The sequence below is a fragment of the Penaeus monodon genome, chromosome 6 (assembly GCF_015228065.2).
Source record: "Penaeus monodon isolate SGIC_2016 chromosome 6, NSTDA_Pmon_1, whole genome shotgun sequence".
In the NCBI taxonomy this organism is placed as follows: Eukaryota; Metazoa; Arthropoda; class Malacostraca; order Decapoda; family Penaeidae; genus Penaeus; species Penaeus monodon.
The window spans coordinates 30,060,976-30,065,279 of record NC_051391.1 but is presented as its reverse complement, the minus strand read 5'-3'; positions in this window follow the sequence as shown (position 1 = coordinate 30,065,279).

Below are 4,304 nucleotides of genomic sequence, written 5' to 3'. Positions count from 1 at the left end.
ACACACGAGGTTTCACGGAGCAGCACCCAACTCGGTTTGGGCTTGTTCCTCCGCTCCTCCGTCACACAGTGCGCATGTTGCCAGGTCCCTTCATGTTAACACTGCCAGGTCATCTTTTCATGTTAACACATTTTTCGCACAGAGACAAAGACCACTGGCGTAGCATATCCCCCCTATAAAGCAGACACCTTATGCTCGAATACCTAAACTGAAACAAACACAGAAAATTAAATAAAATAGCCCTCAGGAAAAACAAATTTTTCAAAAAAGAACCGTAATGAAATCATTTCAGAAACACAAAAATCTTTCATCTAGCGCGGCTTTTCACTCTCGCGGGTCGCTCTGGAGGAGGTTGGGCGGCGGTAGATTGGCAGTGCACCCAGAGGGTATCTCCTGTCCCAAGACCTGCTCATGGTCCCAAATTGCGTCTGCGCATCGCCCTCACCGTCCAAATGCTGTCCTCATCTCGTCAGCGTCTGCCACGTTTTTAATCCCCGTACTGGGGCAACTTCATCTTTTTCACCATGGCCCAGGAGAGCTTCCCTGGCCCAGGTAACCCAAAAAAGCCGGTCCACATGGACACCGACGGTCGTTTTCGCCCTCTGCGAATTCGATAGGTGGACATCAGAGAGGGCCGCTACCACCGGTATGGCCCTTTCCAGGGCTCTGTATTCGGCGAGAGCCCTCGCTTCCGACGCGGGTTATGCAGCCACACTCTGTCACCTATGTGTACCTCACTTCCCTCATGCGCCAGTCATAGGTCTCCTTCGCCAGGTTAGCGCGCTCGGTGCGCCAAGTCCTCGAGGAAGTCTGGCAAGGGCCCCACACCAACCAACTCTTTGCTCCCCGACGATTTTTTTGTTTGCTCCACTTCCTCACTTGTGCCCTGCTTTGCACCAGCTGGCACCTTTCGGCCTTATCGAGAAGTTAGCTACCAACACTGTAACTAACCCCTCCCCTGGTCCAACAAGGCTCCGCCCAACCGCTACGCCATCAGCCAGCTGCAGGTTTTAAAATGGGCTCCACGGGGGCCCTCTACTCCACGCATCATCTTGATAGTCGACCCCGGATTCTAGACTCTGTCCTGGGGGCAAGGTGCAGTCGCCAGCCGTAACTACCTGCACACCCAACCACGGGAAAGGGCAGGGGCACATCTTCACCGTGCACCCTCACAGCTTCCGTCCAAGGTCGACACACGCCTTACTCTGCGTCAGGTAGTCAAGGGCCCCAGCAAACAGTGCTCATCCCAGATCGGCCACATACACCGGCAGCCGCTGGCCACCATGCTCCCCACGCCAATACGAGCCTCCACTGGCCCCTTGAGCTGCACACAATGCCCCGTGACACCACACAGTCTCTGTGGTGCGTCTGGAAGTCGCATAGTGGCCAACATATCAGGCCGCACTAGGGTCTTCTCAGCCCCATTGTCCACTGTCAGGCGGCATGGTTTTCCCATCTATTGAGCCCTCCACCTGATCGTGCGGGTTTTCGACGGCAGCTTACCCAAGTCGGGGCCCGGGAACCGAGGACGGCTGGGTTTTCGGACCCCTTCTCCAGCCTGTCCGAGTTTTCCGCCTGTACCACTTCTTTAGCCTTAGAATATGCACTCGGATGGTGCCCAAATACCGCCACCAGTCCTTGCAGCACTGCTGGAAGGCATCAGAATCTGTCCGGTTGAGAGGACGTGTTCTCCGCTCTCTCCGACACCGACTACGTCTGTGCCCTTCCTCACCGCAGCCCCAACACAAGCCTTGGAAAGTGCTAGGGCTCACCTTCCTCATTACTACCTTCTCCACTTTAGCCTTCCGGCCCCCGGAGGTCATGGCGGGGCTGAGCAGCTGGCCCTAGGCCACTGGTTGCCTTCAGGAAGGCCTCGAACTCCAAGGCCCTCGCCAGCGCCACCTGCAGGTCCTCAGGGTGTGCCTGCTTGACGTAGATTTGCAGCTGCTGGTCCTGCAAAGCGTATGTATATATATGATATTGGCGTAGCAATTTCATATATATACATATATATATATATATATTTTTTTTTCTTAGCTTTATCCCATTCTTATATGGGGTCGCCGTTTTGATCAGGTTCTGGCAGATATCTTTTATGGCCGGATGCCCTTCCTGACGCCAACTCTCTCTTTCTACCCGGGCTTTGGACCGGCACTGACTTGAGCTGGCTTGCCCACCCATATATATATATATATATATATATATATATATATATATATATATATATATATCTGTCCCGCTTGTAGTACAGTACAGGACAATGTAGGACGATAGTATACGTAAAAATTAGTTTTATGGTGTCTAGGGGAAGCACCAGAATTATTACAAGTAATGAAAGTAGCTTATTTTATAGGTATAAATTAGTATGAACTATAGTTCTTTAAGTTCGTAAAGTTTGTAGCTTTTATTTTCTTGGATTTATCCTCATAATAATAATTATTTTATCACTAGTTATTATGCAGTTATAGTTTAGTATTCTTTTGTTAAAAAGTTATCTTTCTATTAATTTTTTCAGAATTATTCAGTTTTTTCCAGTATTAGTCCTTATTTCTGTTATATTTATTAGTGGAAGTTTTACTTAAGTATTCATTATTATCTATATATTACGTACATTATCCAATTATAGTGAAATGTTTATTACATTCAATATGGTGCCTTTCACTACAATTAGATCATTAATTATATAGATTCTCTCACTGTAGGTTTATTCAAATTGATTATAAGTTTAATTATTTAGTTAATTATATTAACAATACAATCATTCAATATTCTACAAAATGAATATATACTATTAAGGATAAATAGAATTTCTTTCAAATTCTGAAGGCGATTTATCACACTGGAAAACTTTCCGTGTATGTCAACCCGGACAAAAAAAAAAGTTTATGGAGCGTTAAACCCTTTAAAGAAAACTAAGCAACTTTTTATCTATGGCAAAAGGTGCACAAATCGAAAATAAGGGGGGTACACGACAGAGAAGAGAGAAGACCGACCCCCCATTTTCTGTCCCCATCCATGTTTTCCTTGCGGGACCAAAACAATTGTGACGCGTATTTTGTAGTTATCAGCGTTGTTTTCTCTAATTCACGTATGCAATGCGTGGTTTTATTCTTTTCTTTTACCTAATTTGGTAAGAACAAAGAAACGTTCGGTGGTTTCGCTATATATAGGTATCGGTTTACCCTGGGTGTCCAGGGGGCGTAGCCCCTGGCTAGGCATAATATAAATTACCCGGGGGTCCAGGGGTCGTAGCCCCCGACTAGGCGTATATATTACCATGGGGGTCCAGGGGCGTAGCCCTCTGGAAGGGGAAAATATAGATCGTAGTGTATAAATCCCAGGATTAAGGTTAGGGTGGGGTTTATGGTTAGGACGCAATGTACGATTACCACGGGGGATCTGGAGTATGTGAAAATCCCGTAAATTTTTCCGAACGATGGGCCTCCTGCCTTATAAGTTAGTTAAGTAAGTTTATTTACCACCCAGGGATCTGCTCAGTCGTAATCATGATTACAATTTACATATATCGGGCATAGTACAGTAGTCTGTAACTACTGTATGTACACGGTGAAATATAAATGTAAATCATACATCATTCAAAAATTACTACTTCATTTTGCTTTTGCCCCTGTGTTTGTATTACACTGTTATTTGCTTTCGGTAGTTTTTACTTAGTAAATTTAGGGTTTTAGTAGGAGTCTATTTTCCAATGTATCAGATGAAATGAAAATTAACATAGTTCTTTATATTCATGTTAGGGTGGTCTGAAAGGCTGTATCACATGACATTTCCCAGATATAGTGCGCAAGCGTTCGTTTGTTTTCTTCGTTACACAGTCTACATCTAGATTCATTTGCACTTCTTGCACCGTACAGTTGCCAGTATATTATGTAACCTAAACGCATTCTGGCAATAACCATGTCACACTGTCTGGTTTGACTTCTGTGCTACCCATAGGAAGGCTTGCTATCTCTATACTGATCGTAGTGCCTTATGGTACAGCTTTCAGGCCTTTGAGTGTTAATCAAATCTACTAGTTCTTCCTTATGAGAACTTTTCCATATATATGCAACTCTAGCAAGAGGCATCCCAAGATCTATATTCATAGTATCCTTGCTGCAGGCTTCTTTCGCCAAATTGCCTATGTGGTCGTGCTTGCATATGCCAACTTGAGATGGTATCCATACAAATTAAATGTTGAAATTATGCTCTGTTGCATAAGTTACGTTACGCTTAATGCAACTCACAATTTCCTCATCGCCACCTGCTTTGAAAGAATTTAGCGTCCAAAGAGCACTTTGAGA